General features: G+C 38.0%; 1 long non-coding RNA gene across 1 annotated transcript in view; it reads left to right on the top strand.

Moving 5' to 3' along the window:
- Nucleotides 1-22,979, top strand: part of LOC128662185 (uncharacterized) — a 173,566-nt gene extending 150,587 nt beyond the window's left edge. Inside the window, exon 3 of the long non-coding RNA XR_008402716.1 lies at nt 22,961-22,979. This is a non-coding gene — a long non-coding RNA (uncharacterized LOC128662185). The remainder of the gene's footprint in view (nt 1-22,960) is intronic.
- Nucleotides 22,980-26,851: the final 3,872 nt, after the last annotated feature.

Below are 26,851 nucleotides of genomic sequence, written 5' to 3'. Positions count from 1 at the left end.
AGTCCATGCATCGATCCACAACTACTCTTTCTTTTATATATAATAAGGTAAAAAATGTAAAAAAAAGGTATATTGACCAGTTGAAAATAATGTCCAGTATAATGTTTCTATGTATAGATATAATGTCCCAAAAATTATAGTTATGTTGTCCCAAAAATAAGAAAGTCCAATACTGATTATAAATATAAATTATAAATATTTTCCCAAGGAGTGAGAGAGATGTGAGGGCTGGTTCGTTGCCGTAGAGGATCAAAAGAAATTAAGTACCTGTAAAGAAAAAAAAAACTCTAAGTACCTCTAAAGAAAAAATCCCAAAAACTCTAAGTACCTGTAAAGAAAAATAAAAATATTAAATAGTGGACTGGTATCGTCTGTGTCAACCTATATTCCCATTTGTCCAGGGCCTCTATTTCCAGATGAAGTTATGCTATGGTGCTTTTAAGACAACGTCCCTGCTTGTAGCTGTTTGATAAAAGTAGATGGTTCCTAGGTTAGTGTGGGATAAGTTACCTGTATTGTATTCCGGTAGATCGACTCTGGTATTCAACCTGTATAATAGTGGTATCATTTGAAAGGGCTTTCACTGCTGTAAAAATGTGAAGTTACAAGCAATCCTCTATGGGGCAGTAAAATGTACTTTTAAAAGTAGATTGATGCAATGGTGTAAGGCAGCAAACAATCTAGCGACCTGTCATGGCCGCCGCTCGGAAGTTCACCGGCCTTTAATATTTTATTCATATTGTGTGAAACTTCTGTGTTTCATCATGGTGTCATTGGCAGATGTGGATAATACTTTAGTACTTGATTGCACTGCTGCAAAGTGTCTCTAGAAATGTGTTTTTAATGACGGTGGCTTTATTATTATTATTAATAATAATAATAATAATAATAATAACACATGTTTATGAAAAAAGTCTACATAGTACAACTTTGTTGTAATATCTATGGTAGAGATCTCTTAGGGCACAATGATCAAACACTCATTAGCATGGAGAGAAACCATGCAAATTCTTTGGGGGGTTTGTGAGGGGTAGGATTCTATCAGCCAATCGGAATTAAGTTAAAAAATTCTGATTGGCTGATTGAATCAGCCAATCAGATTCAAGTTCAATCCGATTGGCTGATCCAATCAGCCAATCAGATTGAGCTCGCATTCTATTGGCTGTTCCGATCAGCCAATAGAATGCGAGCTCAATCTGATTGGCTGATTGGATCAGCCAATCGGATTGAACTTGAATCTGATTGGCTGATTCAATCAGCCAATCAGAATTTTTTAACTTAATTCCGATTGGCTGATAGAATCCTATCAGCCAATCGGAATTCGGCGGACGCCATCTTGGATGACGTCATTTAAAGGTACATCATTCCAAGTTCAGCAGTCGGCCGGGATGGATGCTCCGCGGCGGCGGAGCGAAGAAAGAAGATTGAAGATGCCGCCGGAAGAATGAAGACTTTGCTGCCGCTTGGAGGAAGACGTCGCCGGAGGAAGAATTCTTCTTTGCCGCTTGGAGGAAGACATCGCCGGAGGAAGAATTCTTCTTTGCCGCTTGGAGGAAGACATCGCCCGGATCGGATCAGGAGTTCGGCCCGGTGTGGTGAAGACAAGGTAGGGAGATCTTCAGGGGGGTAGTGTTAGGCTTTTTTAAGGGGGGTTTGGGTGGGTTTAGAATAGGGGTATGTGGGTGGTGGGTTGTAATGGGGGGGGGGTATTGTATTTCTTGTATGCAAAAGAGCTGAATTCTTTGGGGCATGCCCCACAAAAGGCCCTTTTAAGGGCTGGTAAGGTAAAGAGCTTTGAAATTTGTTGAATTTAGAATAGGGCAGGGAATTTTTTTTATTTGGGGGGTTTATTATTTTATTAGGGGGCTTAGAATAGGTGTAATTAGCTTAAATATCTTGTAATCTTTTTTTTATTTTTTGTAATTTAGTGTTTGTTTTTTTTTGTAATTTAGTTTAGTTAATTTAATTGTATTTTTAGATAGATGTTAGTAGTTTATTAAATTTATTGATAGTGTAGGTGTATTTGTAACTTAGGTTAGGATTTATTTTACAGGTAATTGGGTAATTATTTTAACTAGGTAGATATTAAATAGTTAATAACTATTTAATATCTATTATACCTAGTTAAAATAATTAACAATTTACCTGTAAAATAAATATTAACCCTAACATAGCTACAATGTAATTATTAATTATATTGTAGCTATCTTAGGGTTTATTTTATAGGTAAGTATTTAGATTTAAATAGGAACATTTTAGTTTATAAATGAATTAGATTAATTTAATATAAATTTAGTTAGGGTTAGATAGAGTTAATATAGTTAATATAAATACTATAGTAACTATATTAACTATATTAACCCTAATATAATTAGGGTTAATATAGTTAATATATATAATGTAATACCTATATTAACTATAATATACTTAGGGTTAATATAGATAATATAGCTGGCGGCGGGGTAGGTAGATTAAATTAGGGGTTAATCATTTTAATAGAGATGGCGGCGGTGTAAGGGGCTTACATTAGGGGTTAATCATTTTAATATAGATGGCGGCGGTGTTAGGGGCTCACTTTAGGGGGTTATAGATATAATATAGCTGGCGGCGGGGTACGGGAGCGGCGGTTTAGGGGTTAATAATTTTATTAGGTTGCGGCGGGGTAAAGGAGCGGCGGTTTAGGGGTTAATAGCATTTTTATTGTTAGGCTAGTGAGGGGGGATAGCGGATAGAGGGTTAGACAGTGCGGGCTATGTTAGGGAGGCGTGTTAGACAGTGCGGGCTATGTTAGGGAGGCGTGTTAGACAGTGCGGGCTATGTTAGGGAGGCGTGTTAGACAGTGCGGGTGTTTTAGACTTTAGTCAGGTTTTATAGGCGCCGGCAGATTCTAACGTGGCGCAAGTCACTGGCGACGCCAGAAATTTGTACTTACGCAGATTTCTGGACATCGCTGGTTTGTCAGACTTACGGCACGTTAGCATCTGACGGCGACCTATATGGGATGGCTCGAGTTGCGAGCTGAAACTGCGGGCGACGCCGGTTCCCTCACTTGCGCCGCAAACTGCGATCGATATCGGATCGCGCCCCAAGTGTTTAAACATTTGGGTATTATGGCCCTTTAAACAGCTCTCAAACTAACAGTACTTACAAAACTTCTAGTTCTGAGGTAATTTTACCGGATCAGAGAGCTTTAGAGCATCGTGCCTATAGTGTACGTATGAGCAGCTGTAGATGTTTTTGTTTTGTAACTGTTTTAGGATTAAAATTTACAAATGATGGAAATGACTATATGGTTTCGGCTTGGAGTTTGTAGCGTAGAAATTCCTTTATGCAGCAGCTAAAGTTTAGTAAACTTGTGTGCAGATGTGAAATTAGTCTCCACCTACAGACCACATGAATAGTGAGAGATCCACGTCAGAGAACAAATAGTCAGCAGTAATGAATCCTGTTTGCTTTGCACGCTGAACTTTATTAAATGATCTCAGCTTATTTCTTACAAAAGTCAACCAGATTCCTTACTTGCTCCTAATAAAATGTTAACATAGTTTCACAGCAGGCTCTTTTTTCCCCCCACTAAAGTGACATTTCTGCTGCCCAGCTACCATGGGAATAACATTTAATGTGTGATCAAATCTCAGATAACACAAAGGAAAAGAAGAAAATAAGAAAGTTGCCTGTTCATGACGTAATTACTTCTATTTGTACAGCAGGAAATGACTTATGCTTGAACAACTCTGAATCCGTTGGTAATTAAATTTTATTTACTTTATATCTGGAAATAAAAGCAAAGCTGCAATTTATGTTCCAGTAAAAAAAAAAGTTATAGGCTAAAAACAACTGGGTTAACGCATTAACTGTATTATAATGTTTACTGACAACTGCTGGCTTAAAGTTTTAAGACTTACAACTTTATTTGTCAGATGCCTCATTAACAACCAAAATACTTCCTTTTTGTAGGCAACATGATGCCAAAAGGTTTAGCTATTCATTTCCCAAACTTATTTTCTGGGACTGTTAAAAGAGATTCAGCACTCAAGTCTAGTTAAATGACGGTAACTTAATTTATAGGGAAACAAATTCTAACTTACAGAAATACAAAAATAAATGCTATGAATGTTTTGAAGATATACTGAATATTGCAGTCATTTAAAGGGCCATAATACCCAAATGTTTAAACACTTGAAAGTGATGCAGCATAGCTGTAAAAAGCTGATTAGAAAATATCACCTGAACATCTCTATGTAAAAAAGAAAGATATTTTACCTCAAAAGTTCCTCAGTAGCCACATCCCATTGTAAAGGATTTCTAAGCAGCATATTAGTATGTCTGTCCTGGGACATCTTAGGGGATGAGCCTTGTGAACTCTCATATTATTTCACCAATCAGGTAACGGAAGCTTACTATGAAATCTCATGAGAGTTAAGTCAAATCTCATGAGATCACAGTAAAAGAGTTCATGACCTCAGCACTGCTGATGCTGATTGGCTGCTGTTCATTTCTTCATTTTTTATTTTTTTTTACCTGCAGCTGGGAGCAGCTGAGTTTAACATTTTACACAGAACTTACTCTGCTGAGCTGAGGAGATTGTGAGGTAAAATATCTTCCTTTTTTACATAGAGATGCTCAGGTGATATTTTCCTGTCAGCTTTTTACAGTTATACCGCATCAGTTTCAAGTGATTTAGTATATGAGTATTATGTCCCTTTAATATATTAAAAATATGCCCCCATTAGAAACTAATAACACAAACAGTAATTAAAAAACAAATAGCCAAACTAACAATTATCCAAAACCCAAATATGCAGATTAAAGGAATAAGAAACTCAAAATTGTTCTTTTGTGATTCAGACAGAGCAAACAATTTTAAAATAGTTTCTAATTGCTTTGTTCCCATGGTATTCTGTGTTTAATAGATATCTAGGTAGGCATCGGGAGCACTAAATGGCAGGAAATTGTGCTGCCATCTAGTGCTTTTGCAAATGGATAACATTCTTGTAAAGCTGCTGCCATATAGTGCTTCTTAAATGGGCCTGCTTTTCAGCAAAATATACCAAGAGAAGGAAGAAAAATTGATACTAGAAGTAAATTAGAAAGTTGTTTAAAATCAAATGCTCTATCTGAATCACATTAAAGGTTGAAGGGTATGTTTGTTGACTAATCCCTTTAAATAGTGTGTAGTGATGCTAATTGGTAATGTGTGCAATTAACCTGTTATGTTTTAAAACTATAACAGACGTGTGTTTATTTCTTTTTATTAGTGTAAAAGTACTTATCATTGTTATTGGGCCAGATTACAAGTGGCGCACTAACAGTTGTGTGCAAGCGATATCGGGTATATCGCAGCTGTTTACTGGCATCGGATGTAGCGCTCGTATTACAAGTTGAAAGTAAATGCTATCACTTGAGCACAATTTAATTTAATGCACGTCAGGATAGCGCAACCACAGAGCTCTGGTTAACTGTTTCGCGAAACAAAAAAGTGTCACAAAACACATCAAAAATACATTTAAAAGTACAGTTACACTCATAATAACGCTATCTAATAAAAATGCTAAAAACAAAATATTGCACAAAAAAGTTATAAAGGCTCAGATATGAGGTCTCAGGTGTTAGAACAAAAGGCAGGCAAACGGCTTACTTGTCTAAATATGTATATGTATGTACTATGCGATAACCCTGCCCAGAGGGCAGTCTATGTTTAAAAAATCCAAACCCCCAAGCTAATTTTACTAAAAAAAATTAAAAATGTAAAATTACAGAAAAAAATAAACAAAGCTATCCAAAATAAAAAAATTCAAACCTAAATTAATACCCCTATAAAAATAAAAAATCCCCCCCAAAATAAAAACACCCCCTAATCTAATATTAAACTACCAATAGCCCTTAAAAGGGCATTTTGTAGGGCATTGCCTTAAGTTAAACTGCTCTTTTACTTACAAAAATTACCAATTACCCCCGAACAGTTAAACCCCCCACCCAACCAACCCCCTAAAATAAAAAAACTAAACTACCCATTGCCCCTAAAGGGCATTCAGCTCTTTTACTGCCCTTAAAAGGGAAATCAGATCTTTTACAGCCCATTAAATCCCTAATCTTAAAAATAAAAAATATTAAAAAAAATTAAATCCTAAAACTAAGCCCCAAATAGGTACTCACCATTCCTGAAATCCGGCGGAGAAGGTCTTCTTCCAGGCGGCTCTGTCATCTTCTATCTTCATCCTGTGCGAAGACGGCACGAAGCAGAGGTTTGGCGGCGATCCTCAGCGGCATGGAGGCTCCTCGTACCGCATTCAATTTATTAGAGCTGCTTAAATCCTATTGGCTGAGAACCGCCGATGACGACCGCCGCTGAGGATCCGTGCATCGGGGGAAGCCAGCTCCACACCTCCACTCCGCGCAGCCTTCACTCCAGATGAAGATAGAAGATGATGGAGCCGCCTGGAAGAAGACCTTCTCCGTCGGACTTCAGGAATGGTGAGTACCTATTTGGGACTTAGTCTTCGGATATATTTTTTTATTTTTAAGATTAGGGATTTCGTGGGCTGTAAAAGAGCTAAATGCCCTTTTAAGGGCAGTAAAAGAGCTGAATGCACTTTTAAGGGCAATGCCCATACAAATGCCCTTTTAGGGACAATGGGTAGTTTAGTTTTTTTTTTAGTGTTAGGTTTTTTTATTTTGGGGGATTTGGTGGGTGGGAGACGTTTTACTGTTAGGGGCGACTTAGTATTTAAACGTAAAAGAGCTGTTTAATTTAGGGCAATGCCCTACAAAAGGCCCTTTTAAGGTCTATAGGTAGTTTAGTTTAGATTAGGGGGTGTTTTTATTTTGGGGGCACATTTTTATTTTCATAGGGATTAGTTTTAATTTTTTTTATTTTTTTGTAATTTAAGTTTTATTTAAGTGTAACTTAGTATTGGGGTTAATTTAGGGGGTGTTAGGTTAGGGGGCTTAGTAATTAAATTAGTTATTTGCATTGTGGGGGGTTGCCGGTTTAAGAGTTAATAGGTTATTTAAGTTTATTGTGATTTGGGGGTTTGGCGGTTTAGGGGTTAATAGGCTAATTAGGTTTATTGCTATGTGGGGGTTTGGCAGTTTAGGGGTTAATGTTAGGTTTATTGCGATGTGGGGGTTTGTCGGTTTAGGGGTTAATGTTAGGTTTATTGTGATGTGGGGGTTTGGCGGTTTAGGGGTTAATATTTTAATTATGTTATTTGCAGATTAGGGGTTAATTACTTTATTATTTTGCGATGTTGGCGGTTTCGGTGTTTGGTAATACTTTGTGCGGGAGGTTAGTTTTTTTTGTTATGCTCCGTTTGGGCGGTTAGTTTTTTTTTATTTCTTGTGGGCGGTTATGTGTTTTTTCGTTGTTTCGTGCGGGCGGTTGCGTGTTTTTTTTTTTTTTTAAGGCTTTGTTTGCCTACGCTGTATCCAGGTGGATTCCAAAAATGGCAGGGTGTTTTTTTCACCACCCTGTTATTTTCGGAATCCACCAGGATGCAGCTTCGTGGATTTTTTTGGCTGCGCGTGCAGCCAACATGCTTTTGGCTGCATCGTGCAGCGAATATTCCTTTGAGGATGCGTGCGCAACTGGCAACACCGACGGACATGTTACAAATGTGATTATAGTATAGATATATGTGTGTATTTATGTATTTATATATGTAATTATTTATTTACAGGCATATATACACAAATAAACACATAAATACATATGTACACATATATAGACTCTGTGGCCTTCTCTGCATCTGCCAGCGATAGTGCCGATCGTTGGTGGCGCGGGAGAGATAGGAGGGAGACGGTGGGCATCCCATCACTGTAGGGGGCAGGAGGAGGGTGGGAGGGGGCGGGAGCGGATGGAACAGCTTACACTGCGGTAAAAGTGGGAAGGAGGGAGAGGGGGAAATAATAGTTTACTAAAATTATCTGGGAGGCGGTAAGGTGGTAGGGGAATGAGGGGGAGGCAGCTACACTACCAAAAAAAATGTTTTTTCTATATATAAAAAAAAAAAGAAAAGAAAAAATATAGTAAAATGGGACTGGCAGACAGTACCTAACATGGCAGCTAATAGGTAGAGGAGGTAAGAGAGCTGTTTGAGGGTGGTCAGGGAGGGATCAGGGGGTGGGAGGCTGATCTCTACAGTAAAGCTAAAATTAACCCTACAAGCTACCTAATTAACCCCTTCACTGCTGGGCATAATACAACTGTGGTGCGCAGCGGAATTTAGCGGCCTTCTAATTACCAAAAAGCAAAGCCAAAACCATATTTGTGTGCTATTTTTGAACAAAGGGGATCCCAGAGAAGCATTTACAACTATTTGTGCCATACTTGTACAAGTTGTTTGTAAATAATTTCAGTGAGTAACCTAAAGTTTGTGAAAAAGTTAACAATTTTTTTTTATTTGATCGCATTTGGTGGCATGAAATATAGCAAATGGGGCCTAGATCAATACTTTGGGTTGTCTACTAAAAAATGAAAATATACATGTGAAGGGTTATTCAGGGATTCATGACAGATATCAGTGTTACAATGTAACTATCACTAATATGGTTTGGAAATAGCAAAGTGCTACTTGTACTTATTGCCCTATAACTTGCAAAGAACATGTAAACATTGGGTATTTCTAAACTCAGGACAAAATTTAGAAACTATTTAGCATGGGTGTTTTTTGGTGGTTGTAGATGTGTAACAGATTTTGGGGGTCAAAGTTAGAAAAAGTGTGTGTTTTTTCAATTTTTTCATCATTATTTATTAGAATTTTTTTAAGTAAATTATATGATATGATGAAAATAATGGTATCTTTAGAAAGTCCATTTAATGGCGAGAAAAAAAACGGTATATACAGGGAGTGCAGAATTATTAGGCAAATGAGTATTTTGACCACATCATCCTCTTTATGCATGTTGTCTTACTCCAAGCTGTATAGGCTCGAAAGCCTACTACCAATTAAGCATATTAGGTGATGTGCATCTCTGTAATGAGAAGGGGTGTGGTCTAATGACATCAACACCCTATATCAGGTGTGCATAATTATTAGGCAACTTCCTTTCCTTTGGCAAAATGGGTCAAAAGAAGGACTTGACAGGCTTAGAAAAGTAAAATATAGTGAGATATCTTGCAGAGGGATGCAGCACTCTTAAAATTGCAAAGCTTCTGAAGCGTGATTATCGAACAATCAAGCGTTTCATTCAAAATAGTCAACAGGGTCGCAAGAAGCGTGTGGAAAAACCAAGGCGCAAAATAACTGCCCATGAACTGAGAAAAGTCAAGCGTGCAGCTGCCAAGATGCCACTTGCCACCAGTTTGGCCATATTTCTGCAACATCACTGGAGTGCCCAAAAGCACAAGGTGTGCAATACTCAGAGACATGGCCAAGGTAAGAAAGGCTGAAAGACGACCACCACTGAACAAGACACACAAGCTGAAACGTCAAGACTGAGCCAAGAAATATCTCAAGACTGATTTTTCTAAGGTTTTATGGATTGATGAAATGAGAGTGAGTCTTGATGGGCCAGATGTATGGGCCCGTGGCTGGATTGGTAAAGGGCAGAGAGCTCCAGTCCGACTCAGACGCCAGCAAGGTGGAGGTGGAGTACTGGTTTGGGCTGGTATAATCAAAGATGAGCTTGTGGGGCCTTTTCGGGCTGAGGATGGAGTCAAGCTCAACTCCCAGTCCTACTGCCAGTTTCTGGAAGACACCTTCTTCAAGCAGTGGTACAGGAAGAAGTCTGCATCCTTCAAGAAAAACATGATTTTCATGCAGGACAATGCTCCATCACACGCGTCCAAGTACTCCACAGCGTGGCTGGCAAGAAAGGTATAAAAGAAGAAAATCTAATGACATGGCCTCCTTGTTCACCTGATCTGAACCCCATTGAGAACCTGTGGTCCATCATCAAATGTGAGATTTACAAGGAGGGAAAACAGTACACCTCTCTGAACAGTGTCTGGGAGGCTGTGGTTGCTGCTGCACGCAATGTTGATGGTGAACAGATCAAAACACTGACAGAATCCATGGATGGCAGGCTTTTGAGTGTCCTTGCAAAGAAAGGTGGCTATATTGGTCACTGATTTGTTTTTGTTTTGTTTTTGAATGTCAGAAATGTATATTTGTGAATGTTGAGATGTTATATTGGTTTCACTGGTAAAAATAAATAATTGAAATGGGTATATATTTGTTTTTTGTTAAGTTGCCTAATAATTATGCACAGTAATAGTCACCTGCACACACAGATATCCCCCTAAATAGCTATAACTAAAAACAAACTAAAAACTACTTCCAAAACTATTCAGCTTTGATATTAATGAGTTTTTTGGGTTCATTGAGAACATGGTTGTTGTTCAATAATAAAATTAATCCTCAAAAATACAACTTGCCTAATAATTCTGCACTCCCTGTAATATGTGTGGGTACAGTAAATGAGTAAGAGGAAAATTACAGCTAAACACAAACACCGCAGAAATGTAAAAATAGTCCTGGTCCCTAACGGTAAGAAAATTGAAAAATGGTCTGGTCACTAAGGGGTTAATTTATTGATCAGGTAGTATTTGTATCAGTTTTTGTGATGTTGGTTCCTAATATCCTCCAGTAAGGCATCTTGTAACTCCAGTGTGCTTCACCCAGGCACAAAAACAATGTTAGATTCTAAGATTTTTTTGTGGTATTCGGTAATACGATGAAAAGTATTGTTCAGCAAGTCCTCTTAGCTTTTCAATTTTATAAGTGAAAAATGGCCCAGTATGTTTGTCCTTATTGAGAATTTGGATTGTGATCAGACAAACAGGACTGGCTTGTGTTATAGGTACATTTTTCACAAACTAATAATGAAAAAAGTGCTGCAGATAAACCATGAAAATGGCTGATGGGGATTGAGTCACCATCAAAATGGGGCTCATCTGCATATATTAACATGATTATAATTCCTGCTTTGGAGCCACAACACATTGCAGCTACTGAGCAGGACATAGCCAGGGTCTGGTGGCTACACGTGTGTTGGCTCACCATATGTGTGCTGCTCACAAGCTGCAACATATTATAGCTTCTGGACAGGACTTTAGCCATGTATTTAACCCTTTAGGTACAAATTAAATACATAGGGGTTTATCACAATCTGTTTTCTGCAGGTTTTCAACCTGAAACATATATGAATTGTTTACTAAGGTGAAATATGTGTGTGTGGTATGAAGTTCCCTCTCTCTCAGTGAAGTAAGTCATTCAGGAACAAAGACTGGGTAATACTGCTTTAGATTAGTAGTGTGGGAGACAGCACCTGTATATTTCTTTCCTGTGGCAAGGAGCAGGACTAGCTAAGTCCCAATATAGAATAAAAATAAATGGATTTCCAGCCTCCAGGAGATAATTTAAAAGACCTTTATTTCTTTTTCACAGGGTCCATAAAGCAATACGACAACGTTTCAAACTACACACTGGTTCTTAGTCATGTCTACCAGTGTGTGGTTTGAAAATGCAAGTAAAAAGCCCTGAGATAAGGGGCAGGATAAGGAACAGTCTGCAGAGGCTTATATAAAGGTAATCACAGAGGTACAAAGTATATTAATATAGCAGTGTTTGTTATGCAAAACTGGGGAATGGGTAATAAAGGGATAATCTATCTTTTTAAACAATAACAATTTTCAAGTAGACTGTCCCTTTAAGAGACTTTCCGTTGTATTTCCGTTATATATCCCCTTCTTAGATTCTTGCACCTGGGCCCTGTGGTTTCTAGTTACGCCTCTGGTACTTGTTACAGGGGTGGACCCACTGGAGGTCCAAGCGGGGCAGTGATATTGGAGCCCGAGTGATGGGGGGCCCATCAAGCAGTGCAGCAGCATGATGAAACATTTTGTGCTGCATGTTACAAACTATGAATTAGCAGACTTGCAGCCATGTGGGGTTAACATCAGGAAGCTGCACACTGTGCCCTATACTCTTATGTTCACAAGGTCCTGGTTGGCAGGGTGTATTCTACAGACAAGAGAAGGGAGTTCTTTGTAAAGTGTCTGCTTAGTTTCTCTTAAAGGGACACTAAACCTACATTTTTTCTTTCGGGATTCAGACAGAGCATGCAATTTTAAGCAACTTTCTAATTTACTCCTATTATTAATTTTTGTTTGTTCTCTTGCTATCTTAATTTGAAAAAGCAGTAATGTAGGCTAAGTAGCTGGCCCATTTTTGGCTCAGCACCTAGGTTGCACTTGCTGATTGGTGGCTAAATGTATCTATCAATCACAATCGTTATCCAGGGTGCTGAAGCAAAAATGGGCCGGCTCCTGCTTTTTCAAATAAAGATAGCAAAAGAACAAAGAAAAATTGATAATAGTAGTAAATTAGAAAGTTGCTTAAAATTGCATGCTCTATCTGAATCAGAAAATAAAAAAATTGTGTTTAGTATCCCTTTAAGCAAACTTTTTCACTGAGGCCCCAATATTTAAGGTCTCTCTATTTTCTAAAAAAAAAAGGGACGGACCCGCAAAGCAGGGTCGGCTCCAGAACGAATGAAATCGGGGGGCATTTTTTTTTCACGAGGGGGCACATTTACAAAGCATGTATGAGAGTCAAAATAAGAGCAGACCTGCATATTCTGCAGGAAAGTGTAGCCATCTCAATATTTAATTTATAGCCAATGCCAGTATTAAAGGAATATATAGTAGAGGAGATAGTAATAATTGAGTATATGGATAAATGAATATATGGAAACATGAATAATAAAAAAGATATATATATATATATATATATACACACACTTGTTTTAATATGTATCTGTGTGTGTGTGTGTGTGTGTGTATATATATATATATATATATATATATATATACACAGTATATATTTATATATGATACTACATTTATTGTGAAACTGGATTAAAACAACTCACATAGAATTTCTAAATAAATGTAATAAATACCATTAAAGCCATGTTATGGAGTCTTTAAATTGCTTAATTAACCCAGCTAACAAAATATTAAAAATAAACACTTTTTTTTTTAACTAGTCATGTCATTGAGGCTCAAAATAATGTTAAATTAACAGCGTTTTAGTTTTTCTTTAGCACTTTACAATATTTACACTGTCACATTCAGAGACACAAAACTGTATTCGTATTCCTCATAAATATGTTGTTAGCGTTACAGTTGTTTATGATCAGGGACCAACATGGCAGGCCACAGTCAGTGCTGCTATTTATGTCTGCAACACACTCACACAGAGACACAAAACTGTATTTCTCATAAATATGTTGTTCCAACAGGGTCAGGAACCATCCTCCATACATGCCAGGCAACAGTCAGTGCTGCTATTTAGGTCTGAGACTGTCACACTCACACAGAGACACAAAACTGTATTCCTCATATATATGTTGTTGTTAACAGTTCCATCAGGGACCTGGGGCCATCCTCCACACATGCCAGCCCCAGGCAACAGTCAGTAACACAGTTACATCATTAGCTATATTAATGAATTTATTTATTTTGTTCAGTCACAGTGACCGTCAGCCACCGGAGCACTTTTGCACCACTTAGCCAGTCTGCAGGGACCATACTGACCTCCATACTGCCATCACTCACCTGAGTACGCGTCTGCTTTTCCACTCAGTCTGCCACTGCTTGTACACTAGCTGCCGGCTTTGAGTCCTCTTCAGCCCTGCCGAACACGATTGCCGCCTAGCCTTGGAGATCACGTGCATGACTCACTCAAGCCACATGCAGACTGCAGGAAGGCGGCTATTGGTGGGAGGACGTAATGTGACGTCGGCAGCAAGCGGGACCAACTGAGTCAATTATGATTTAAAAAAAAAAAGTATATACACACACTAGACTAGTGCAAGGGGTGCTTTTAAGCTCCATACTGCACAAAAAACAAGCACTGTTTTGACGTGCTCATGCATGCTTTCCCCATAGACATCAATGGGGTGAGCGGGTCAGAAAAAAGAAAAACACCTGTGATCGCGGAATGAAAAGCTCCGTAACGCAGCCCCATTGATGTCTCTGGGGAAAAAAAATAACGTTTAAACCTAAAACCCTAACATAAACCCTGAGTCTAAACACCCCTAATCTGCCGCCCCCGACATCGCCGCCACCTACATCATGATATTAACCCCTAATCTGCCGCTCCCAATATCACCACCACCTAAATTAAGCTATTAACCCCTAATCTGCTGCTCCCGATATCGCCGCCACTATATTAAAATTATTAACCCCTATTCCGCCGCACCCCAACATCGCCGCCACTATATTAAAGTTATTAACCCCTATTCCGCCGCACCCCAACATTGCCACCACAAAATAAAGGTACTAACCCCTAAACCTCTGTCCTCCCACATCACTACCACTAAATAAACCTATTAACCCCTAAACCACCAGCCCCCCACATCGCAACAACCTAAATTAAACTATATTAACCCCTAAACCTAACCCTAACTTAACCCTAACCGTAACCCTAAACTTAACACCCCCTAACTTTAACATAATTAAAATAGAACTAAACTAAAGTTGCAATTATTAACTATTATAATACCTATTTAAAACTAAATACTTACCTGTGAAATAAAACCTAAGCTAGCTACAATATAACTAATAGTTATATTGTAGCTAGCTTAGGTTTTATTTTTATTTCACAGGTAAATTTGTATTTATTTTAACTAGGTAGAGTAGTTAGTAAATAGTTATTAACTATTTACTAACTACCTAGTTAAAATAAATACAAACTTACCTGTCAAATAAAACCTAACCTGCCTTACACTAAAACCTAAAAAAGGGGGGGTATATGTAAAGCGCCTAAAAATGTAGGCTTAAAATCTAAAAATTGTCAAGCAGTCAATAAAAGGTATAAAATGTATAAATATTTGAATAATATTTATATAGAACTTTGAAAACTTTGTATTTCATAATATATATCTATCCTACTTATAGATATATTATTTATCTTTATTTGAGGCAAAGTTCTATATAAATATTATTCAAATATTTATACATTTTATACCTTTTCTTGACTGCTTGACAATTTTTAGATTTTAAGCCTAAATTGTTAAGCGCTTTACATATACCCCCCCTTTTTTATCACAGTACTCTCCAATTGTAACAGGTTTTTAGGATTGCCTGTTTTTTTATGTACAGCTTAATTTAATCACCTTTCAGGGCAAGTTAATTCTTAGTATACTTTGACTTACACTAAAACCTAACATTACAAAAAATAAAAAACACTAAAATTTTTTTTTTTTTAAAACCTACCATTACAAAAAAGCCTAATCTATAATAAACTATCAAGGGCCATTAAAAGGGCCTTTTGGGGGCCTTTAAAAGGGCCTTTTGTAGGGCATTGCCCTAAAGTTAACAGCTCTTTTGCTACAAAACAAAACAAACACCCCCTAACAGTATACAAACCCCCACCCCCCAAACCCACAAAATAAAAATAAAATAAAACCTAATCTACCCATTGCCCTGAAAAGGGCATTTGTAAGGGCATTGCCCTTAAAAGGGCATTTAGCTCTTTTGCTGCCCAAGCCCTAATTTAAAAAACATAATTTATGTAAGAACTTACCTGATAAATTTAATTTCTTTCATATTGGCAAGAGTCCATGAGCTAGTGACGTATGGGATATACAATCCTGCCAGGAGGGGCAACGTTTCCCTAACCTCAAAATGCCTATAAATACACCCCCTCACCACACCCACAATTCAGTTTAACGAACAGCCAAGTAGTGGGGTGATAAAGAAAGGAGTAAAAAGCATCAACAGGAAAGGAATTTGGAAATAATTGTGCTTTATACAAAAAATCATAACCACCATAAAAAGGGTGGGTCTCATGGACTCTTGCCAATATGAAAGAAATGAATTTATCAGGTAAGTTCTTACATAAATTATGTTTTCTTTCATGTAATTGGCAAGAGTCCATGAGCTAGTGACATATGGGATAGTAATACCCAAGATGTGGAACTCCACAGAAGAGTCACTAGAGAGGGAGGGATAAAATAATAACATCCATTCTCCCCTGAAAATAATTAATCCACAACCCAAAATATAAATTTATTCTCATAAGGAAAAAAGAACAAACTTAAACATAAGTAGATGAATCAAACTGAGACAGCTGCCTGAAGAACTTTTCTACCAAAAATTGCTTCTGAGGAAGCAAATACATAAAAACGGTAGAATTTAGTAAATCTTTGCAAAGAAGACCAAGTTGCTGCTTTGCAAATCTGATCAACTGAAGCTTCATTCTTAAAAGCCCACGAAGTGGAGACTGATCTAGTAGAATGAGCTGTAATTCTCTGAGGCAGGGCCTGACCCGACTCCAAATAAGCCTGATGAATCAAAAGCATTAACCAAGATGCCAAGGAAATGGCAGAAGCCTTCTGACCTTTCCTAGAACCAGAAAAGATAACAAATATACTAGAGTCAGAGAAACCTCTATGACTAAGCACTAGACGTTCAATTTCCATACCTTCAAATTTAATGATTTGAGATCCTGATGGAAAAATGGACCTTGAGATAGAAGGTCTGGCCTTAATGGAAGTGGCCAAGGTTGGCAACTGGACATCTGAACAAGATCCGCATACCAAAACCTGTGAGGCCATGCTGGAGCTACCAGCAACACAAACAAATGTTCCATGATGATCTTGGAAATCACTCTTGGAAGAAGAACTAGAGGTGGGAAGATATAAGCAGGTTGGTAACACCAAGGAACTGCTAACGCATCCGCCTGAGGATCCCTAGACAGGTGCCTGGGAAGTTTCTTGTTTAGATGAGAAGTCATCAGATCTATTTCTGGAAGACCCCACATCTGAAAAATCGGAGAAAACACATCTGGATGGAGCGACCACTCCCCCGGATGGTCTGATGGCTGAGATAATCCGCTTCCCAATTGTCTATACCTGGGATATGAAATGCAGAAACTAGACAGGAGCTGGATTCCTCCCAAGCAAGTATCCGAGATACTTCTTTCATAGCTTGGACTGTGAGTCCCACCCTGATGATTGACATATGCCACAGTTGTGATATTGTCTGTTTGAAAACAAATGAATGGTTCTCTCTTCAACAGAGGCCAAACCTGAAGAGCCCTGAAAATAGCACAGAGTTCTAAAATATTGATTGGTAATCTCGCCTCTTTAGATTTCCAAACCCCTTGTGCTGTCAGAGATCCCCAGACAGCTCCCCAACCTGAAAGACTTGCTTCTGTTGTGATCAAAGTCCAGGTTGGTCGAACAAAAGAGGCCCCTTAAACTATACGATGGTGATCTAACCACCAAGTCAGAGAGAGTCGAACATTGGGATTTAAGGATATTAATTGTGAGATATTTGTATAATCCCTGCACCATTGGTTCAGCATACAAAGCTGGAGAGGTCTCATATGAAAACGAGCAAAGGGGATCGCGTCCGATGCTGCAGTCATGAGACCTAAAACTTCCATACACATAGCTACTGAAGGTAATGATTGAGACTGAAGGTTTCCGACAAGCTGAAACCAATTTTAATCATCTCTTGTCCGTTAGAGACAGAGTCATGGACACTGAATCTATCTGGAAACCTAAAAAGGTGACCCTTGTCTGAGGAATCGAAGAACTTTTTGGTAAATTGATCCTCCAACCATTTTTTTGAAGAAAAAACACTAGTTGATTTGTGTGAGATTCTGCAGAATGTAAAGACTGAGCTAGTACCAAGATATTGTCCAAACAAGGAAACACTGCAATACCCCGTTCTCTGATTACAGAGAGTAGGGCACCGAGAACCTTTGAAAAGATTATTGCACCTGTCGCTAGGCCAAATGGAAGAGCGACAAATTGGTAATGCTTGTCTAGAAAAGAGAATCTCAAAAATTGATAGCGGTCTGGATGAATCAGAATATGAAGATATGCATCCTGTAAGTCTATTGTTGACATATTGCTGAACAAAAGGCAGAATAGTCCTTATAGTCACCATTTTGCAAGTTGGCACTCTTACATAACGATTCAAAATTTTCAGATCCAGAACTGGCCTGAATTAATCCATTGATTTTGGACAGAATCTGCCCAAATGTTTTGGAAGAATCTTAATCTGCCCCCTACCAGCTGAGCTGGAATGAGAGCCTCACCTTCATGCAGACTTGGGGGCTGGCTTTGATTTCTTAAATGGTTTGGATTTACTCCAACTTGAAGAAGGTTTCCAATTGGAACCAGATTCTTTGGGGTTAGGATTAGGTTTTTGTTCTTTATTTTGTCTAAAGGAACGAAAACGGTTAGAAGCTTTAGATTTACCCTTAGGTTTTTTATCCTGAGGCAAAAAACTCCCTTCCCCCCAGTGACAGTTGATATAATCGAATCCAACTGAGAACCAAATAACTTATTACCTTGGAAAGAAAGAGATAGTAATCTAGACTTAGATACCATGTCAGCATTCCAATATTTGAGCCACAAAGCTCTTCTAGCTATAATAGCTAAAGACATAGGATTTAACATAAATTTTGATGATATCAAAAATGGCATCACAGATAAAATGATTAGCATGTTGAAGCAAGCGAACAATGCTAGACAAATCAGGATCCATTTCCTGTTGCACTAAGCTTTCCAACCAAAAAGTTGATGCAGCTGCAACATCAGCCATAGAAATGGCAGGCCTGAGAAGAAATCCAGAATATAAATAAGCTTTCCTTAGATAAGATTCAAGTTTCCTATCTAAAGGGTCTTTAAAAGAAGTACTATCTTCCATAGGAATAGTAGTAAGTTTAGCAAGAGTAGAAATAGCCCCATCAACTTTGGGGATCTTTTCCCAAAAACGCCAATCTAACTGCTGGCAAAGGATACGATTTTTTAAACCTTGAAGAAGGAATAAAAGAAGTACCAGGCCTATTCCATTCCTTAGAAATCATATCAGAAATAGCATCAGGAACTGGAAAAACCTCTGGGTAATCACAGGAGGTTTATAAACAGAATTTAAACGTTTACTAGTTTTAATATCAAGAGGACTAGTTTCCTCAATATCCAATGTAATCAACACCTCTTTTAACAAGGAACAAATATACTCCATTTTAAATAAATAAGTAGATTTGTCAGTGTCAACATCTGAGGAATGATCTTCTAAATCAGATAGATCCTCATCAGAGGAGGATAATTCAGTATGTTGTCGGTTATTTGAAATTTCATCAACTTTATGAGAAGTTTTTAAAGACCTTTTACGTTTATTAGAAGGTGGGATGGCAGACAAAGCCTTCTGAATCGCATCAGCAATAAAATCTTTTATATTCACAGGTATATCATGTACATTAGATGTTGAAGGAACAACAGACATTGTACTTTTACTGATGGACACATTCTATGCATGTAAAAACTTATCATGAGAACTATTACATACCACAGCTGGAGATATAATCTCCACAAATTTACAACAAATGCACTTAGCTTTGGTAGAACTGTTATCATGCAGCAGGGTTCCAACAGTGATTTCTGAGACAGGATCAGATTGAGACATCTTGCAAATGTAAGAGAAAAAACAACATATTAAGCAAAATGATCAATTTCCTTTTATGGCAGTTTCAGGAATGGAAAAAAATGCAAACAGCATAGCCCTCTGACTTTGAAACAAGGCAAGAGGCATCTAGGAATGGGGCTTTAAATATTGAAATTGTTTGACGCCAAATATGACGCACAACGCGAACTGACAATTTTTTGGCGCTAACAACATCCGGAAATGACATACTCGTGTCATTGAAGACGCAAGGAACTCAGCGTCAACTAAGACGCCGGAAATGACGAATTTGCGTCATCGGACATACCTTCACACCAAAAAACATTCTCGCACCAAGAATGACGCAATAAACTTTGGCATTTTGCGCCCTCGCAAGCCTAATTTTGCCCGCAAAATTTAATGAAAAAGCAGTCAATTGAGAAAAGACTATACCCCAGGTAAGATTTTTTTTTTTCCTAAATCTGTTTTTTCCCCAAATATGAAACTGATAGTCTGCAAAAGGAAATATACATAAACCTGACTCATGGCAAATATAAGTACAATACATATTTTAGAATTTTATATTAATGCATAAAGTGCCAAACCACAGCTGAGAGTGTAAGTGTAAGTTAAGTAATGAAAACATACTTACCGAAAGACACCCATCCACATATAGCAGATAGCCAAACCAGTACTGAAACAGTTATAAGTAGAGGTAATGGAATATGAGAGTATATTGTCGATCTGAATAAGGGAGGTAGGAGATGAATCTCTATGGCTGATAACAGAGAACCTATGAAATAAATCTCCCGCGAGGAAAACCATTGCATTCAATACAGGGAGTGCAGAATTATTAGGCAAGTTGTATTTTTGAGGATTAATTTTATTATTGAACAACAACCATGTTCTCAATGAACCCAAAAAACTCATTAATATCAAAGCTGAATATTTTTGGAAGTAGTTTTTAGTTTGTTTTTAGTTTTAGCTATTTTAGGGGGATATCTGTGTGTGCAGGTGACTATTACTGTGCATAATTATTAGGCAACTTAACAAAAAACAAATATATACCCATTTCAATTATTTATTTTTACCAGTGAAACCAATATAACATCTCAACATTCACAAATATACATTTCTGACATTCAAAAACAAAACAAAAACAAATCAGTGACCAATATAGCCACCTCTCTTTGCAAGGACACTCAAAAGCCTGCCATCCATGGATTCTGTCATTGTTTTGATCTGTTCACCATCAACATTGCGTGCAGCAGCAACCACAGCCTCCCAGACACTGTTCAGAGAGGTGTACTGTTTTCCCTCCTTGTAAATCTCACATTTGATGATGGACCACAGGTTCTCAATGGGGTTCAGATCAGGTGAACAAGGAGGCCATGTCATTAGATTTTCTTCTTTTATACCCTTTCTTGCCAGCCACGCTGTGGAGTACTTGGACGCGTGTGATGGAGCATTGTCCTGCATGAAAATCATGTTTTTCTTGAAGGATGCAGACTTCTTCCTGTACCACTGCTTGAAGAAGGTGTCTTCCAGAAACTGGAAGTAGGACTGGGAGTTGAGCTTGACTCCATCCTCAACCCGAAATGGCCCCACAAGCTCATCTTTGATGATACCAGCCCAAACCAGTACTCCACCTCCACCTTGCTGGCGTCTGAGTCAGACTGGAGCTCTCTGCCCTTTACCAATCCAGCCACGGGCCCATCCATCTGGCCCATCAAGACTCACTCTCATTTCATCAGTCCATAAAACCTTAGAAAAATCAGTCTTGAGATATTTCTTGGCCCAGTCTTGACGTTTCAGCTTGTGTGTCTTGTTCAGTGGTGGTCGTCTTTCAGCCTTTCTTACCTTGGCCATGTCTCTGAGTATTGCACACCTTGTGCTTTTGGGCACTCCAGTGATGTTGCAGCTCTGAAATATGGCCAAACTGGTGGCAAGTGGCATCTTGGCAGCTGCACGCTTGACTTTTCTCAGTTCATGGGCAGTTATTTTGCGCCTTGGTTTTTCCACACGCTTCTTGCGACCCTGTTGACTATTTTGAATGAAACGCTTGATTGTTCGATGATCACGCTTCAGAAGCTTTGCAATTTTAAGAGTGCTGCATCCCTCTGCAAGATATCTCACTATTTTTGACTTTTCTGAGCCTGTCAAGTCCTTCTTTTGACCCATTTTGCCAAAGGAAAGGAAGTTGCCTAATAATTATGCACACCTGATATAGGGTGTTGATGTCATTAGACCACACCCCTTCTCATTACAGAGATGCACATCACCTAATATGCTTAATTGGTAGTAGGCTTTCGAGCCTATACAGCTTGGAGTAAGACAACATGCATAAAGAGGATGATGTGGTCAAAATACTCATTTGCCTAATAATTCTGCACTCCCTGTAGGTGATACTCCCTTCACATCCCTCTGACATTCACTGTACTCTGAGAGGAATCGGGCTTCAAAATGCTGAGAAGCACATGTCAACATAGAAATCTTAGCACAAACTTACTTCACCACCTCCATAGGAGGCAAAGTTTGTAAAAACTGAATTGTGGTTGTGGTGAGGGGTGTATTTATAGGCATTTTGAGGTTTGGGAAACTTTGACCCTCCTGGTAGGATTGTATATCCCATACGTTACTAGCTCATGGACTCTTGCCAATTACATGAAATAAATAAAAACCCACCCCAAAACGAAAAAAATAGATTACACAAAATAACAAACAAATTAGCGTATAAATAAGTAGTCCATATGCAGCATCAGTAGTATTGAGCTTGAGAAAGGCTGTACGCACCCAAAATTCGTTGCTCTTTGCTGTAACTCTTTTGGGCTTCCGTAGTCCTGTAATTCTGATGGCGTGGGAGTTCATTGAACTCGATCTGACTCACTGTAGTCCTTCCACAAGAGTTTAGGAAGTGCCTGAGAGACTAACGATATCCAAAGAGAGAAAAACTTTTGGAGAACAACCAATAACGGCAACTGGTATAAGTATACACCTTGCCATTTGAATAATATTTCTGTTTTAAAGGATTCCTTTGTCCTTCTTCTCGCCTTGCAGCTCTGCAGCTTTTTAAACTTGTACCATCAATGTGTCTGCTATATAAGCCAAGCCCTAACAACCACTAACCAAGACACCACTGTGCTTTTGCTTACAAAAAGACGACTTTGCTTGTCAAAAGACTTTCAGTCAACTAACCAACATTCACATTATTGAGCTGTTACCAACATTTGCATTATTGAGCTTGTTAGTATTTATTTCTATGTCATGAATTTTTAGATTGTATATGTTTATGCTGTATATTCTTTTTGGCGATTGCCTTTTAAATTGTGCTGAATTTGTTGTTTTTATTTTATATATTAAATGCAAACATATATATTTATTTATAACCCATTGGGGACTATATATAAGCCTGTTTACTACACACATTTAGCTGTCTCTCTGACAGCGCAGCTGTATACAATTACTTGCCTGCAGGTTCCTGCAGTCAGTGTAATATCACCTCCATTCATCGAAATCACATCCTAACCTGTGTTTTGCTCTATTCATTAGGTCTGCCACTGACTTGTTATCAAGATAGAAACTGTGAATCCACCGGAAACTTACATACATTGGCTCCTTTACACCTGATCAATGGTAAATAATATGATTGCTATTTGGGCATACTCTGGATGGTTTCTAAGTGATTATATTGACACTCTTTTAAAAATATTGATTTTTCAATATTTACATTTATTAATTTTAAATGCACTGTTTTCCAGTTCGGAGTGTTATACATCTGAAATCAAGAAGAAGTTACGGGTTTCTTTTAAAATGACATCTCTCATCTTCTAAAACTGGACTTTAACAGTTCTGAAACTATCAAATGTGACACTGCTCCACCTCAGTATTGTAGCTGATGTTCAAAGAGGTTGCACCTTGATGACCAAGTTTTTAAAAGGAAAAAAACATGCTATCATGACACATAGCATAAGCAGTAACTAAATGTGGGATTGTTTGAATTTGCAGCCGATAATTATTGCCACTATTGACAAGGGCCGATTGGAATGTAGATGTAGCATAAACGCTTAGTAACAATATCATTTTCCCTGATTGATTTATAAGCTGTTGGAACTGGGAATCCATAAACAACTGATGTGGTTGAACTCAGGTGAGGTTGTTTCATCAAATTACTGTGGTCCCTCAGTGGGGTTAGGAGAGCGGGTAACTCTCAGTGGTAGTTCTCATGGGCAACAGGCTATAATCCTATTTTTTTATGATGAATTCATTTTTGTTGTGGATTATACATTTGGGACTTTAGATCTCTTAGTGGCCACTAGAGGGATGAATTTTAATGGTGGTGTGACATTTTTTTATGTACTATGCTGTAATAAAATGTTATAGATTTAGATACAATTGTGCCTGAAAAACTTTTTTGGGTGATTGTCTGTCCTTTACTCCTTCATCTCTTTTATTTCTTTAATGATGATCAGTGCTGTTTTTTCTTTTTTTCTTTTGATCAAGTATCTTTTTGTATCTCCTTGCACCAAATGTTATCTTTTTTTTTTATTATTTTAGGTTTATACAGTATATCTATCTATCTATCTATCTATCTATCTATCTATCTATCTATCTATCTATCTATCAATAAATATCAATATTTTTTTTTACAGGAAACACAAGCAAATAAAATAATATATATATTTTTTTTAATTAAGTAGTATTACACATTTTAGGCTAGATTATGAGTGGAGCTCTCTAACTATGCTCGACTTTAGATTTAAAGTCAAAAAGGCGAAGTTAAAATATTGAGCCCGCATAACGTATTCCCTCATAGAAGTCAATTGAGCGAAAATAAAAACGAACACCCTTATTCGCACACTAACCCACATAGGATTAAGCCCTCTTCTCTAATAAACCCTAAACTGCCATATAGCCCACCTTAAAGTACCCTGCTACTATTATTATTATCCCCTAAACTGCCACACCCCCACAAACTGCCTTGCTGCACGATTAATCCCTAAACCACCACACCCCCACAACTCAAACTACTCTGGTACACTATTAACCCCTAAACCACGACACCCCACATTGCAAACTGCCCCGCTACACTATTAACCCCTAAACAGCCACAACCCCCATCGCAAAGTACCCACTAACTACCTAACAGCTAACACCCCTAACCTAACAACCCCTAAGTTACCAAATAAAATTATGGAAAAATAAAAAAACCTAACATTACAGAAAATAAACAAAAACTTAACATTACAGAAAATTAAAAAAAAAAAAATTAAAGAAAATAAAAAAAATTAAATTACAGAAAATTAAAAAACTACCATGAAGGAAAAAAAACTACCAAAAATAAAAAACCTACAATTATGTATGCCTATTCTAAAACTAAAGCCCCCTTTAAAAAAACTCTATACTAAGACTAAAAGTTACCATAGTAATAGCTATTGGAAGGGGGTTTTGTAGGACATTGCCCTAAAGCAATTTAGCCCTTTTTCTAAAATAAATACAACCATATGCTACAGTAAAAATAACTCCCAGTCCCACAAAAAAGCCTATCTAAAAAAACCTACTCTTAAAATTGCCCTGATTATGGCATTTGGTAGGGCATTGCCCTTAAGTGAACATAGCTCTCTTTTCTTTAACCTACAGCTTAATCCCAAATATGGTATTTACCTAACTTGAATTTGTCTCTTACGTGATTGCCAACTGCGAAGCTTTTCTTCATGGCGGGGCCCATCTTCATCCTGGCAGCGGGGGCCCATCTTCATGGAGGCGGCAGTCCTCTTCTATCTTCATCCCAGCGGCGATGGTGCATCTTCATCCATCTTCTGTCCCTGCTCTACTAAGGAAGTCTTCATCCATCTTCCACCCAATGCTTCTCCTTATCTTCTTTGGACCATCGCTGCCGGGATGAAGGTTGAAGAGGATCGATGCCTCTATGAAGAAGGGCCACTGTCGCCTCCATAAAAATGGTCCCCCCAAGGAAGAGGAGCACCGCAGTTGGCAATCATGTAGAAGCCGGATTCAAGGTCAGTGAGTACCATAGTTAAGGTTAAGCCGTAGATTTTTATGGGGTGGTTTTTTTTTTAGGTTAAGGTTTTTTGTTTTTGTTTTTAAAAAAAAGAGTATAGTAACTTTAGGGCAGTTCCCTACCGAATGCACTTTTCAGGGTAACCTTTTTTTTATGATAGGGTTTTTTTTAGGTTAGGGTTTTTGTTAGATTAGTCTTTTTTAGGGGGATTACTTTGACTGTAGAATGGGGTTGTAGTGTTTTTGCTACCAAATGCCCGTTTCAGGGCAACCTTTTCTTTAGGATAGGGTTTTTTTAGATTAGGTTTTTTTTCTTAGAATAGGGTTTATTCTCTTGGGCAGCAAAACAGCTATGTTCACTTTAGGGCACTGTCCTACCAAATAACCTTCTGAGAGCAATGCCCAACCAAATGCCCTTTTCAGAGCAAAATTTTCTAAGATTATTTTTTTAGAATAGTTTTTTTTTTCCCTTGGGCAGCGAAAAAGCTATGTTCACTTTAGGGCACTGCCCTACCAAATGGTCTTCTAAGGGCAATGCCCAACCAAATGCCCTTTTCTGGGCAATTTGTTTTTAGGATAGTTTTTTTTTATTTTAGGGTTTTTTGTAGCTTTGTTTTTTTAAATACCAAAAGAGCTGTAATCACTTTAGAACAACACCCCACCAAATGCCCTTATCAAGGCAATTTTTTGAGTAGTTTTGTTTTAAATAGGCTTTTTTTTGGAGAGGGGGGGTTACTTCTATTGTAGAATGGGGTTGTATTTTTCAGAGAAAAATAGCTAAATTGCTTTAGGGCAATGCCCTACAAAAGCATTCTAAGGGCTATTGCTATAGTAAATTTTAATGTTCGTATAGTTTTTTTTAAAGGGGGCTATAGTTTTAGAATAGGCATAACTGTGGAGGGGGTTATTTTTGGTAAAAAAATAAATAAATTCTGTAATGTCAGGGTTTCTTACTTTCTGTAATGGTAGTTTTTTTTTTAAATGCAATGTTAGCTTTTTTTGGTAACTTAGGTTAGGGTTGTTATGTGGGTTAGCTGTTAGGAAGTTAATGGGTACTTTGCAATGGGGCTTGTGGTGGTGTAGCAGAGCAGTTTGAGATGTGGGTGTGTGGCAGTTTAAGGGTTAATAGTGTAGCAGATTAGTTTGTGATGGGGTTTTGGTGATTTAGGGGTTAAAAGTGTAGCGTGGCAGTTTGCAATGTGGGGGTGTGGTGGTTTAGGGGGTTGATAGTCTAACTGAGTACTTTGCGATAAGGCTTGTGGCAGTTTAGAGGTTAATAGTGTAGCAGGGCAGTTTGCGATGTGGGGGTATGGCGGTTTAGGGGTTAATAGTATAGTTTAGTGCAACTAGAAAATATGGGGAGCATAAATTACTGCAAGTTTATGCAAACAAATTAGCGGTAATTTAAACCCCCCCACTTGT

The sequence above is a fragment of the Bombina bombina genome, chromosome 6 (genome assembly GCF_027579735.1).
Source record: "Bombina bombina isolate aBomBom1 chromosome 6, aBomBom1.pri, whole genome shotgun sequence".
In the NCBI taxonomy this organism is placed as follows: Eukaryota; Metazoa; Chordata; class Amphibia; order Anura; family Bombinatoridae; genus Bombina; species Bombina bombina.
The sequence above is the reverse complement of the archived record's forward strand: the minus strand, read 5'-3'. Positions and strand labels throughout refer to the sequence as shown.